The sequence below is a fragment of the Alosa pseudoharengus genome, unplaced genomic scaffold (genome assembly GCF_046254945.1).
Source record: "Alosa pseudoharengus isolate Yale_2024_CS ecotype anadromous, Long Island Sound unplaced genomic scaffold, YU_APseudo_1.1 YU_APseudo_1.1_scf_9, whole genome shotgun sequence".
NCBI classification, from domain to species: domain Eukaryota; kingdom Metazoa; phylum Chordata; class Actinopteri; order Clupeiformes; family Clupeidae; genus Alosa; species Alosa pseudoharengus.
Window position 1 is genome coordinate 28,074,940 of NW_027468881.1, and position 15,432 is coordinate 28,090,371.

General features: G+C 41.1%; 2 non-coding genes across 2 annotated transcripts; both read left to right on the top strand.

Annotated features, from left to right (window-relative positions):
* Positions 1–10,313: 10,313 nt before the first annotated feature.
* Positions 10,314–10,528, top strand: LOC143115659 (small nucleolar RNA U3). Its single transcript, XR_012985262.1, has one exon. It is a non-coding gene; the product is annotated as a small nucleolar RNA U3 (small nucleolar RNA).
* A 4,161-nt stretch (positions 10,529–14,689) lies between these two features.
* On the top strand, positions 14,690–14,903 carry LOC143115658 (small nucleolar RNA U3). The gene has a single exon (XR_012985261.1). It is a non-coding gene; the product is annotated as a small nucleolar RNA U3 (small nucleolar RNA).
* Positions 14,904–15,432: the final 529 nt, after the last annotated feature.

Consider the following 15,432-nt stretch of genomic DNA (forward strand, 5'->3'; position numbering starts at 1 on the left):
CCGATTTTTGGGAGATGGCACGTTAAACATAATTTTCAGCCTATGTTGAACATATCTACAGTATATTTAAATACCATGGCCATGCCATACTATAGCAAACTAGATGTACCGCAGAGCGGTACAAAATATGACCGCCTAGTCCAGCACATTTTTTCCACAAAAATAAATCACGCATATATGATTCTAACTGTCTCACTAAATTGCATTATCCACACTCAATTCTCACTGGTATCTGCTAGACAACAAGTACCAAAAAATGATTAGTTCATAGATTTCACATGTAAAATTCATTTTATACAATGCCACCCCCATCTTGCCTGTTCATAATTCTGAGAAATTCTTGAATTGTGTGCATGTGTGCATGTGTGCGTGTACATGTTTATGTTTATGTGTGTGGGTGTGTGTGTGTGTGTGTGTGTGTGTGCGTGCTTGTGTGTGTGCCTGCGTATGTGCCTGTGTTTGTGCATGTGCATGCATGCGTACATATGTCTACTGTGTGAGTATGTGTCATACGTATGATTACTGTGAATGTATGTGTGTGCGTGTGCACATGTGTGCATATGGAATGGGTTAACATGACCCCTGGAGGCAAACATACGGAAAAAATTGGTCATCCTAGGCCCTACGGTTCTCAAGATATTCACAGAAAACTCACGAATTCACGAAACTTGGCAAGCATTCGGAGGGTGTCATAATGATCCTACACTTTTAATTTCGTGCAGTTTTGACCATGTCAGCCAGAGATATTGTGATGAAAACACCTAATTTTTTGCTTTTTAATTTTTAACTAGGTGGCGCTATACATGAAATAAGTGGTAATGGGATGGGTTGACATGGCCCCTTAAAACCAACATACAAAAAAAAGGTGGTCCTCCTAGGCCCTACGGTTCTCAAGATATTCACAGAAAACTGTCTCCGGCCACCTACAGGCCAGTTGGTGTATAGTAACATAAATTAATTTATTGTGTGGCCCCCCCATCAACGGATTTAGACCAAACTTGGCGTGCATTCAGAGGGTGTCATAATGATCCTACACTTCCAATTTCGTGCAGTTTTGCCTATGTTAGGTCACAGATACCTGCGATTACAAAACCTCATTTTTACTTTTTTGTGTTTAACTAGGTGGTGCTATACATGAAATGAGTGGTTATGGAATGGGTTGACATGGCCCCTTGAGATCAACATACAAAAAAAAAACGGTCCTCTTAAACCCTACGGTTCTCGAGATATTCACAGAAAACTGTGTCTGCCCTACCCTCCTTTCGGGGGTCCAGTCCAGCGAGCGGGGGGGGGGGGGGGGGCTACAGATCAAAACGAAAAACGATGGTTCCATGCTATCCATGTGGGGTTACATCATAGACATAATATACATAGACGCCGCATTGGCTGCTGGAAACAAGAAATGCGGCCGCCATCTTGGACCGGTCATACTCCTCGTTGCGTTGCAGCAGAAAACACAAGATGACAGCACTGTGCAGCATGTTCCTGCTCAAATCGGCGGACCATACTCGGGGGATTTACTTTTCACAAGTAAGATTTAACATTACCGTACTATTGGTTGTATTTTGTATTTTCGAACAATGTGGCCTGTATCATAGCTACATCTATGACCTTTGCAGCAAAAAAAAACGCGTAAAAATCTGTTCGGTATTCAGTGAGATATGATTAATTAAGTGCGCTGACAGCTCATCGAACAGGCCAAACAGATTACACTGAGTGGAGTGGATGACCGGTCCAAGATGGCGGCTCCACGTCTCGTCAGCGCTAGTAGGGAGTAGCGGTTGATGCAGCGTCTATATATTATATCTATGGGTTACATGCCCACCAAGTTTCGTGTACCCCGGTCTTTCAGTGTCCCGGGAATCCTTGACGGAAATTTGGACATGTGAAAAAAAGAAAAAAAATCTGACTAAACCTATATGACCGCCGCTTCGCTGTGCGGCAGTCATAATAATTCCCTAACGGCTCCCACACACAGCTGCGTGCTTCGCGTTGCTGGAGACGCATCCTATTCACTTTACATGGGCTTACGTGATCCGTTGCCGAACTGAATTGTGGGTCCGTCGCGTCGCGTTTCTCCCGCCGCTCGCGTTGAGGAGTTCAGCTGTTGCTGCACCGACAGACGGCACCGGCCAATCAAGCCAATCTACGGACGGCACCAACCAATCACATTACGGTTTTACTTCAAGTCATTTGCATAGCTACCGTCGGGAACACCCACTGGCATGCATTGACGGAACGCAGCTGTGTGTGGGAGCCGTAAGGCTATGGCTACCCCAAGCACTGTTTGACATGGGACCCTTAATGCGTTACAAAAGTAATGTAATTACTGTAATATATTGCTGTTTGCGGTAACGCGGTAATGTAAGGCATTACAAAAAATAAATTGGGTAATATTTACTCGGTACAAACTTCAGTAACGCGCGTTACAATGCAGTTTAACCCAAAATTAAGCGCTTGTTTTGTTTTTATATATTCGCAAACACCACGCGAGAACAACAGAGGAGAAAAAATCCGCGCAAAATAGTAGAACGTTATCTCCTGATACTGGTTGAATATGACTGTGGCTGCAGCAGACTCGCAGGCGGACTCTATTTGCGGGATGGACATAAGCCTACTCTCATTATTTTCAGCTTGTCAGAGACAAGGCTATGAAGAACATAATAGTTAGTGCACTTTGTGTGCGAAACCAAAAGATCTCTCATCTCGCGAAATAGCACAAGTAAATTAATGAAACATCTAAAGTAGTGCCACGCTAATCTTTTTGATTCTTGATAAAACAGAGACTAAGCTGTTGTGCATGTCAGCTTTGTGCTGTGAACTTAAATTGAAGAGAATAAAGGGATAGAAATGCAGAAAAAGATTGTGTAGCCTGGCAGTGCCACCGCTCCCACCACGCGCATCACGCACTTTGCATTGGGCACCAAAGGACAGAGGGAGCACCCAAATGTAACCAATGAATAGTAGCTTTACTGCAAACTGCGTTTCACTCTTCACCAATAACGTTTACAATGTCAAAATGCACTAACACGATGTTACATGCAAGTTTGATACCTTTTTGGTTCTCTCAATCACCACGTAGTACTAGAATTGGTGGGTCTTCAATCATTCGTTTTCCAAGCATTTAGGCTGAAGCACATGATATGCTGAGTCGACTGAAACGCATTCCATTCAGATAGCTAGGTGGATACCAGGCTCATAATTCACTTGTATTCGCAAAACGAAATGTGAAGCAACATGTCATTGCATAGGCCTACTTCCATTTCCAAAGCAATGAAGGTTGCTTAAAACAACTTAACATTGTGCATATTATTGTTAATATTGTGCTATCAATGTAACAAATAAGGCTTGTAAACAAGAGCTGGCAAAAGGGCATTATGACAACGTAAAGATCAATGCTCTTAAAGTGACAGTGCACCATTTATAAGTAAAACAGAATTTCTTCAGAAATTAATGTTTAAAAATACACAGTAATGGTCTGTAAATAATAGGCCTTTTATTTTACTTTAGGTGTTTGAGTTATCATTTAAATGTCACTCACTCAAAGCCACTCACTTAGGGCACCGAAATGGCCAGCAGGCCACCATCTTGACAGTTGACATGTCTTTATTAAAGGAACCGTATGTAAAAATTGTATTTCAATTAATCATAAAATTGCCCTGATATGTCACTAGACATTAAGAAATCATGTTCATTTCAAATACTTATATCACTGACAACAGTAGTCTGGCCAGGATATTGTCATTTAAAAAGTGAAGTTGCAGCCCTCAACTGATGTTGATGTTGTCATGTTGTGTTTTGGCCTAATGCGCCACCCTCCACCTATCTACTAATCACAAAGTCAGTGTTTCGTCATCCGGTTGCCAACTCTGCCAGTCAGAGGGGAGGGGAAGGGGATACACCGCTCTACAGTAATTTGAAAGTGATTGTAGTACCCGTTTTGGCCACAATCTTACATACGGTTCCTTTAAGCTTTGATTTACGATATAGTAGGCTCTCTATTGATTTTAATGAGTAGGCCTAGGCCTTAAAGTTACATTATTTCTATCACAATTTACCAGACTTTGACCTTTTGTCGGTTTTTAACAAAATTCTGACTATGATTGTTCCTTGTATTGCATTATGAGCACTCCACCTATTGCATTCTACTGTTGCCTTAAGCCTAGCTCAGTAATTATGCTATACCACATCTCCCTCCATTGGAAGAGCAAGCTGCATTGAGCGTAATAAACTGCATTTAGAATGGCAAATCCATATTTCTAGATATTTTGGTGAAAGTAACTTAAAAGTAATGCAATAGTAGTGTAATGCCTTACAATTCAGAGACAGTAATATTATAATGTAACAAATTACTTTGAAATGACAGTAATAAGTAATGCATAGTACATTACGATTTTGAAGTAACTTGCCCAACACTGACGAAGACACAACAGTGAGTAGGCTTAATTTATCAGTTTATCCATTTATTAATTTCAACAGCAAATAGCCTACATTGCTATAGGCTACTATGGCTCAAGTCCATTAGATCATGTAGGTCTCCAAAGCCTCCCAGAACATGAACATTCTACACACGTACTCATAAGTGTCAGGTATGAGCTACACCAGGCGCGTAACTGAAGCGTTCCGTTCGCGACGCGTAAAATCCATTTTAGATGAATGGTCTATTTTTTTCGAACGTACGCCCCACTGTCACGTCTGGTGTAGCCACTTCCATTGATTATAATGGTAACTAATTGTTGCAGCAGATGCAACGCGAACGGAACGCTTCAGTTACGCGCCTGGTGTAGCAATGTCTCCCTCTGCATCTGAAGTTCTTATCTCGAGCTGACATTATCAATCGCTTGGCACCTTGATGCAAGCTGAACTGTGTTTGATAGCCCTCCATTTCTACATCCGCTGATAAAATGTGATCGCCAACACCGCGGGCCAATATGCATCAGGTCACCCCCCTACGCTTGGTTCACCCCATAGATATATACACTAGATGTCGCCTTGACTACTGCTGTTCATTGGAACGAATGCGTCAATCGAGACGCCATTTTGCTTCAGTGATCCACTCCTCTATAATAATTAGTTTCAATCTGGGCAAAGATCTAGCGAAAATAAAATCACCATAAATCGTCAAAATCTCAAGCAATCATCTAGTTTTTTGGGTTGTTCCAACTGACAGGCATGTATTTATGGTTGAGTCTAGAGTAAACTAAGCTTAAGACGATAATAAAGATACATTTTACCCGTCTAGCCCCATAGACTCCCATTCATTCTGCACTAGCTAGCGGCGGCCCCTAGAGGAACAATGAGTAAACTGCAACCAGGTTCGATACAATGAAAGTAAACAGGCTCTTCGTAGACAGGCTCTGGTTGAGGCCACATACCCCTCGTCTCGTTTACTCATGTAAGTTGTAATCTCACCAGAAGTTGCTGTAGATCTGTAGAACATTTACCTCTGCTACTACATAGGCTACGCCAGTCGTTACTTTTATAATCATGGGTCAGTGCCATGGGCAAACGAGATGTAGCTGAATTCATAAATGACAAAGCCATGAGAAAGGTGATTTTCTTACGTTTCAACAACAAAGAAGCCGATCTGCCATCGTTGTGAGAAGTTCCCAAATTTGTCGCTAATCGCTAAAAAGGTTTTCTATCGCTGGGGATGGCCAAACGTCGCTAAATAGGTAACGCTGACAATACAGGAGAACTAGGCCTAGTTTAGCGCTTCAGATCCCTGTACCAAGATGGCGGCGGTGTTGACGCATGCTGAGAAGCAGAAGGCGACATCTAGTGTAGGCTATATATCTATGGGTTCACCCCAACAAAAACGGTAAAAAAGGCAAAAATCCAATATTAACTGAATTTTACTTTTGTTTCCAATCCAGTTTCTGTTTTTTTCTTTATCTTGCGTGACTAATGACACATTTAGAAAATAGCAGCAATTATCTATTTGCTGACCAATTTTAGAAATTGAAAATTGGATTATTGAACAAATTTTTTATTTGGATCAGATGGATGGAGCAAATAGAACAAAGCACTGCAAAGCGTTACACGGACCACTCAGGGTGGTTAAACAGAATAATTTTACATTGCAAGGTTTATTAGGGAAAAGATCTAATAACGTTTAAAACTTTGTTCTCAAGTTTCTGAGACACAGACTTAGCCAAAAGGATTGAATTTAGTTCTTTTATTTTTTATTTTCACTTTCCTTTCTGTTTTTTTTATTTAATTTAATTTATTTACGTTCCAATATCTCCTGATCCACACTCCAGCCCAGTCAGTGGCAGTAATGCACGTTAAGTTGGTTTACCAACCGCCAAAAAAACACAAAAGAAGAAGAAGAAAAAAAAAAAATACCATCATGTCCCTTTGGGGGATGATAGGCTACAGGTTTAATTAAAATGATCTAGGATCCTTTTTGTTTGTTTGTTTTGTTTATCTGTTTTTTTTTTTTTTTTCCTCCCCTTCTTTTAAACTTTAGATAGCCATGATAGTCTAAGTCCCTTTGCACACTCCTGTACAGTAGGTGGTGGTATGCCCCAAAGAGATGTAATCCGCCAATAAAGCAAAGAAGAATAAGACGAAGTTAGTACTTGGATGGGAGACCTCCTTGGAAAACTAGGTTGCTGCTGGAAGTGGTGTTGGTGGGTGGTCAGTAGGTGGCACTCTTCGTGTCGGGGACACTGTACTGTTAGAGATGCCGTCCTTCGGATGAGACGTTAAACCGAGGTCCTGACTCACTGTGGTCATTAAAGTTCCCATGGCACTTATCGCAAAGAGTAGGGGATTCCCCGGTGTCCTGGCTAAATTACCAACCTGGCTCATTCAATCTGGCCCCCTAATCATCCCCCACTGTAATTGGCTCATTCACTCCCTCACTCTCCATCTCAAGCTGGTGTGTGGTGAGCGTTCTGGCGCATAATGGCTGCCGTGCACACTACCGTGTACACTATCTTCAGTAACCTCCTGAAGACCCAACTCTTTCGAGGGTACCTCCTCTGCTAGCATCCCATTCTATGCGAGTAGTGCTTATTGCTACACATGTCCTAGTCACACTGTACCTTTATTGTTCCCTTTTTTGTCGCTTTGGATAAAAATGTCACACTACATGACCTTGCATATGATACAATTTGGTATTGCAGGAGCCAATATTTATATATTTTAAATTATTTATATATTTAAGGGATATGTTCATGAGTGTGTGAAAAATGACATTGATTTATAGTATAATATTTTACTGTAAAGTTGTTAGTTTCTGATTTCAATCTCTTTTCACCTAACAAAACCCATATTTGTCAGATTTTTTTTTTATAAATGGCCACCAAATCTGAGGCCTCTACGATTCTAAATCTGATCAGACCCCCTTTGTGATTTGTGTGTGTGTGTTAAATAAAATTTTTTAATTTATAACTTAATTGTATGGGCCAACGACCTGGGAACATACAGTCCAAATTTGGTGAGTTTCTGATCATTACTTTCAAAGATATATGTGACAAAGCAAATAATGTACTTTTTGAAGAATCTGGAATTTTCACAATTTCCGGTTTTGGGAAAGATTAAAATACCATCATCCAAAAAACTAGTTGTGCAGTAAAATATTTTTATACAACAATCCATTTCATAAACTAGACATCAAAAATATAAAAAACATGATTGGGTGGAGGTATCTCAAAAACTAGGCCATTTGGCCCTGGACTAATAGGGTATTCTATTTGTCCATTCTATTGGCTCCATACTGGCCACACAAGTCTAATTTAAGGCTCTCACAAATAAATAATATGGCTATATTGTATATATTGTACATTTTCTGAATCATCAGAGTGCCTTGAGTATTGAAGTTGTTGAGTGTTGTGTCCCTGGTGTTCTTTCAAGCCACAGGGATAAAAGAAAACATACAGTTTAGGCGGAAATTGAGAAAATGTGTGTTATTTCTGGTTTAAAGAAGTCATGTGATGTCTGTGTTTGTCAGACAGATTCAAGCCTAAAAGGTCCCCTTTCCAATGATACAAGCACCATATTATAGAATATTGACAATATCCCTATCATGAGCACAAACAAGATATACACCAGATTGTAAAAACGGAATTTATCTTTGGGGGTGGGTAGGTTCATGAGCTGAAAAAAGTGATTTCGCTACCACCCCTGCACTGCTATCGTGATTTTTCTAGTACTAGGGGTGTATACCTTGCCAAAAAACAATGATAGCCTTTGTCCCCCCGATGATACCGATCAACCGATATGTCTATGGATCAACCCCCCTGGCTCATGGACTATTCGGGGCTCCGTAGAAATGAGGAGGAGCTTCCAACGTAGCCTACGGTCCATTCAGAGCCCTTCTAAGGAGAGCCTCCCCACTCTCTATTAATCCCATACAAACCGAATTTGGCTGCAGTTGACCAGAGTTCACCTAGATGGCGATCGCGGGCGAGTCCAAAATACATGGGGTCCTATGGAGCTACATGGCTACATTTGTTGTTTTCACCTATTTAACAACTGAAACCCTCAGATTTTATTTTATTTTTCGCAAAATGGATATGGATTTTCAATCAAAAGTGAAATAATCCGGGAGTCATGTCCTTTCGTTTTCTTACAGGTTGGGTCGTTGTTGCCCATAACACGCTAGCATTGATGCTATGCTATGCTATGATCATGCTAATGAATGACGTCATTGGCACGTTTGAAAGGCTTTTTAGAACAATTAAGTGACTTTAAAACATATAATACTCAACCAAGTGTATTGTCTTTGCCTCCCCTTTCGAATACAATATTCAAATTACTTGAAAAAAAAAATATATCCCGAGAAAAGTGGATTTTGAGGGGTACAGCTCCATAGACCTCCATTCATTCTGGACTCGCCCGTGAGCGCCCCTAGATGCAGTACCACACCGGAAGAGTTCCGAGAGTGAAGGTTCTCTCCTTATTAGACATTCTCTGGTACATTCCATAGAGCCTTTCTTGACATTAGACTTCCCCTGATCCTCCTCTAATTCAGCGTCAGACGTTTGCATATTATCTCTAAAGAAGCTCAGTTAACAATGAAGTCATGTGGGCCAATGAAGTTTAGGCCTAGTCTAGCCTACATGCCACAATGAAGAAAAAACTGCAGAGTAGCCTAGGCCTACTGCTCCAAAGAACACTTCTCCGATGCAACCGCTTACAGATCTTCGAGTGTGTTAGTGGTAAGAATTCTGGCAGAGTGAATTTGTGAAATAGGGGGGTTTAATATTAGCCCTATTCCTTCTGCATAACGAGGGGTTCTATTTGCATTGCATTTGCATTTGAATTTGCATTGTTCTATTGCATTCGGCCTAGTAGCAAATCAGTAATCAATAGTAGTAGCAGTAGTAGCCTAGTAATCAAATAAAAAAAAAAAACCCGGCTATTTAAACATTCTATTTTGCATTGGCGTTGAAAGATGATCAGGAAGAGGTTTACGCTAGTAAATAAATATGTTTTTGCGAGATGTGCATTATGGCAAAGATAAGTCTCTCTCTCGGTACTTGTGGTTAACCTATAAAAAACTATGGGGTTATTATGTCAGTTATTTAGGGTTAAAATTCTGACTGAGCAATTAATTAACCTTCATGATATGGGTAGCTTGTGGATCTTGTCTATCGGTTGTTGTCTATCGATCGAGAAACATGTCGAGGCTTACCGTGCACAGAGGAAATGCACTGGGCTAACCGTAGATGGATGGTAGTAGATAGGTTAAGTTCTAAACGTAGGCTATGAGGAAATTAAACACGTATCCGGCCCGAGGAGGAATAGGATATAGCACTGCATGGAACATGGGAAATAAAACACTAGGCCTATATCAAATAATAATTTGTCATCTCGAAAACCCGACTGTAGCGTTGCATTATGGGTAGACTAAGAACATTGGACTTAGGCTATAAAGTTATATAGCATAGTATGGTCAATACAAACGATTAAAACATTACTGCAGTAGCCCCAAAATAGTAGGCTACTTATACAAAACGAATAGCCTTATATGCCTATTAATGCCTATATTTTATGTTTTTTCGCATATAACCGAGGGGTCATCATAGTTCAATAAGCTAGCCTACTTCTCAATAGGCGACTTTTCAAGTGTAGATGTTCTTGTTTGGTTAGTTCTCAGAAGTGGTCCATATGAAAGTGGACACATAAGAGAGAAGGTAACTCGGACATAACTCTGCGATGTGCTTGGACTAAATTACGCGGATATGTGGTTTTTCTCATCGCAATGAAAAACATCTTGTCTCTTCTCATCGGTGAGTGAAACCGTCACTGCGAAATGTAGGCATGTGAGTGACTATCCTCCAGGAAAGTTGAAAGGAGTTAAGACTTTACTTTCAGGGATCATTTCTATAGTCATTGACATGGAAATGCGTTTCGAAAAAGTTGAGTCTCGCTAGCCTCGATGACGAGTTGCAGTGTCCCTTCCTGAACGCGAATCGTATAGAAATGTATGACTTCGGTCATGGAACTTCTATTATTGATGACCGTCCCTATTGATCTTTGGTCATAGTGGGGGAAGGGGCATGTTCAGAGCGGTTAGTCTATAATGTCAAAATCAACGACTGGATAGCCTTAATGGAAGTAGGGAGTAGTTAGGGTAGGCCTACAGTGATTTTTGCCTAAGCCTAGTAGTCTGTACAGCGGTCCCCAACCATCGGGCCGCAGGACATTCCTAACCGGGCCGTAGCCTACGACATGAGTTTAAAAAAAAATGCATGCAAACTAAACTAAATTTAATTCGCAATAATGTCACGTTTTTACATGGCATAGGCCTATATGCAGTTGTTTGATTGCACGCATGTTTACATTTTGCAAGGTCTATTTTCTTACGTCTGTCTGTCCCGCCTTCAACACTTTTACATATTGCCTTCAGCGCTGCGCAGCCTCAGGTCAGCTCACTTCACTTGATCAGTTCTTGGCGAACGGTAGTGTCACACGAAGTTAACTAAACTGCTAGAATGAGCAACAACAAAAAACAAGCATATTTAGCAGGTCACTGGTGTACTGGCCAGAGTGTTTGAGTTGCGAGAGCCGCTGCAGAGATTTCTTACAGAAAAAAAGTCACCGTTAGCTGCACATTTTAGTGATGAGGACTGGGTGTCAAAACTCGCTTACCTGTGTGACATATTCGGGTTGCTTAATGACCTGAACCTGTCCCTCCAGGGGAGAATGACGACTGTCTTTAAACTGGCAGATAAAGTCGCTGCATTTAAAGCCAAGCTTGATTTGTGGGGACGACGAGTGGACCGTGTATTTGATATGTTCCAAACAGTAGTGGGTTTTGGGAGAGACTGAGGCAGGGCCCTTTCTCTCGCAGCTGGTGCGCGATCACCTTGTTGCGCTTTCAAATGAGTTTGAGCTTTAGGCTACTTCCCATCCTTCAAAGATCCACGGCAAACCAATGAGTGGGTCCGCAACCCATTTGTCAATATCCCGAATAGTCCTAACTTGTCAGCGCAGGAGGAAGAGCAGTTGATCGAAATTGCTTAAGAGTGTGTATAAGGAAACCTCTCTGGCGGGTTTTTGGATCAAAACCAAAGCAGAATATCCCGAGATAGCCGTAAAAGCGCTGAAAACGTTTCCCACCACGTATCTACCGCGGTATGCGGGGCCGGGTTTTCGGCAATGACTGCAACTAAGACCAAATTGCGCAATCGACTGGACATTTCAAACACACTGAGGGTGTCACTGTCTTCCATCACCCCCAGATGGAAGCTTCTTGTTGCAGGGAAACAAGCAGGGCTCCCACTGATGCATGCACAACACATATGGAACATGGAACCCCTGAACCCCCAACCCCCCCCCCCCCCCCATGTCCCCTACTATGTCCTAGTATTCTAGGCTCATATTAAGTTATATGGTTAAACTAGGTTCTGTGTGTTATGCAAAAACAATTAAATGAAGCAAAATATTTTAAAATTATATATGTTTTATTAAAGCTGTTCTGCTTGTTGCTCCTGGTTGGGAGGCAGCTGTCGGTTTTTCCTCCCACCCTCCCTATCCCCAGTGGGGTATACTACGAAGCACGTTAGACATATCTAGGCTATGTAGACATATCGAGGCTTGACAAAGCCTTGACTCAGGGGTATACGTTAAGTGATACTACGATTGCAGTTATGTGATATATTTGTCAAACTAGGCTTTCAGCTCAGATCAGTGCGCGTTCTCGGTGTTGGGATGACTTTGGCCAATCGTGTAACTTGGAGACGCACAAGACCGCCTCTATTTAAAAATAATTACTACCGCATTCATGAGCTATAGCTTAATCTACACTAAATTCTACTAAGAATTGGCTGACAGTTGAATGATGGTTTCAGCCTGATATCCCTATAGCTACAGGAGCCTTTGGGGAAAAAAATGTCAGAGCCGAGAACAGGATATTTGTGAACATGAACAGTTTAAATGCTTACCCATAACAACTGATTTGAGATGTAATTTCTCAAACGGGATTTTCCCGTTCAATCCCCGCCATGACATTTTCTTGGCCAGATTGTTCCTAATGGCCTGCTTCAGTATGCCCCAGAGACACTGTCCTTCACATCCACTCCCCCTGCCAATCCGAGTGATGACCTATAAAAGAACCAGTGGTATTATTTACTCAAAATAAAAGTACTATTGTTTGATAAATCACTCAGCATACCATTCTAAGAGAAATCAAAAGGAGCTCACCAATTCCTGAAGGTCCCTGCTTGCGAGGTCGCGCTCCAAGACCTCCAGTGCCCCCTCATCCCCCAGGGGAAAATAAGCAGTATGGCTGTATGCCACATCTGACCTCCCTGGATGGATTTGTGGAGGTCCTGAAGAATGCGGATAATGGTCTTCTGCTGGTCCAGCAGAATTTGTTGGTTTATCAACAGATCACGCAGAAAAGCTGAAAAACAAAAACAAAACATTAAGCATTAAAAGGCAGTTTTAAATAATCCTAAATGCATATGTGTGTATGTACATATCTATCTGTAGCCTGTAGGAAGTAGGACTGTGTTTAAGAATAATGACATCAGGTTACTAAATTATATGGGCAAGTGCAATAGTTCTACATATTTAAAAAATGGGCTTGTGTAATATTTGTGAATAAACTTAATGACATTAGGTTATATGGGCAAGTGCAATAGTTCTACTTATTTATAAAACATTGAGTGATTCACTCATATAAGGGCGAGTGCAATAATTACACAAAATAGCAAAGGTTGAAAACACGCCTACAACGGAGCGGTCATCAAAATGTGAGTTCGTGAAGTAGTTCGCTGCAATGTATGGTGGCTTTACAGACACTGGTAGACTGCTTAGAAAGCAAGATCCTTCAACCAACCAGGAGTTAGCAGCAAGTTGGGCCAACGGTTTATCAGGTAGCCTATGATAGTCCTGCCCCTAAATATCATATATCCTACTGTTTATGTCTACTAACCTATTGTCTATTCATTTCCTACAACTTGCTAGCAGATCCCGTTTGCATTTCTCGATGTTTTCGAAGGTAACGTAGCCTACATACATTTAGCCTGCCATACTTCACATCTAAAATGCCTTCATGCACGTTAAATGCAGTTTTATAGGCTACAAAGGTAGCCAATGATCGGCTCACTGAATTATATGGCATACAGGCTATTTACATGTAACGGTGTGGAGGGCATGACTGGCGTTTATAACATATAAACGAATATTCTGAGTAACTTGATGTTATGACAATGTCTTTAAAATGAGAATAAACGCGACTTGCCTTACGTTGTCTGCCGGCAAACTGATGTGAGACTGGGGGCTCTTCTGGGCATGGAATGTTCAAAATTCCCGGCGTTTGCACAGCCTTTTGGCAAGCCAGAGAGATGCCAAAGTGCGCCCGTAAGTCATGCGATGCGGTCCCGCTCATCAACTTTTCAGCTTGTTAACCAGACATAGGCCGTACCCTTTATGTATTATGGCAAATCATAATTAAGCCACAGGTCGCCCAAAAGACTTAGAGGGAGCTTTTCCTGTGCCAAAACAAGCCCAGAGGCCAAATGTATACCAAAACAAAGCCAAAATGATTTGCTATGCTATTAGGCTATGTTCTCAGACATGTGTCTTCAGATCACTTCAAGAGGGAACTCAATTTAGCTGAGGGTGATTCCCGCCCGAGTGCTCTCCTAACCAAGTGTAGGGAGTCGGGGACCGGTTTCAGAAAGACCATTCCTAATATCATCAATACGCCCAAAAGACGATGAAAACATTCCTGCAGCAGCCCCCAAATAATAATAATATATATCAAAAATCTGTATACAATGTGTTAAAACGAAGCAATATGCCTATTTAAATGTTTTTCGCATTTAGGCTAACTAGTTTGTTAACTACCACAGTCACGAGTTGGGTCGCGATAGTCTGTCATTTTTTAAAAGTGGGTCCCCAGAAAAAAAATTTGAGAAACACTGGGCTAACCGATGTCATCGTAGGCTATCTTTAATCATAGGCTACTTCACGACTTTTCAAGTGTGGATGTTTTTGTTTGGTTAGTTCAGAAGTGGTCCATAGAGACATGAAAATAGTGGTCACATTAAGAGAGAAATTGAAGTATCGGACATAAACTGTGGGCTAAAATGACGCGGATACAGTAGTGAAGTTTTTCTCATCGCAACGAAAAACATCTAGACGGTTCCCATCGGTGAGTTGAACCGTCACTGCGAAATGTAGGCATGTGAGTGACTATCCTCCAGAGAACAACGGTGAAGGTAAGACTATACTTTCAGGGATCATTTCTATAGTTATTGACATGGAAATGCGTTTCAAAAAAGTTGGGTCTCGCTAACCACGATGACGAGTCGTAGTGTTCCTTTCTGAGCGCGAATCGGATAGAAATCTATGGAGTTATCCATTCGATATCTATTATTGATGACCGTCCCTATTGATCTTTGATCATAGGGTGAAAGGGGCATGTTCAGAGCGGTTAGATCGATATGTTGAATATTAATTAATTTCATATTTTAAATGTCTAATGCTATTTATAAGTTTCAAACCGACAGTTTTATAATTTCAGACGCTAGAGGAAAAGCTCGGAAATTCACATTACATTCGCAATGATTAATGTTTGAAGGGGAAAAAAAACTTTGACAAGCTCATGCCTTGGAAAATCTACAAATAAAGGGACTACAAAAAAAATTGTTTGGCCGTTCAGTTTCAAAACAGTTGATTTCTCCTAGCTAAGCCTGGTTTTAATCCTGCATTTCCTTTCTCAGAGACATTGTGTCTCCTGTTCCTAACATTACTTAAGAGGGAACTCAATTTAAGCCATCCTTACACCAGAAGATATTGACAAGATATGAGAAAGATTATTGAAAGATTGTAGTCTTTTGAGTAAAGCTTGAATGGGGAGCATTTGTTTAAAGACTCCAATCTTTCAATAATCTTTCCCAAATCTTGTCATCGTTCCCAAAGTCTTTTGCTCTATGGTTAGCATTAGCTGTGAGGATGATTCCC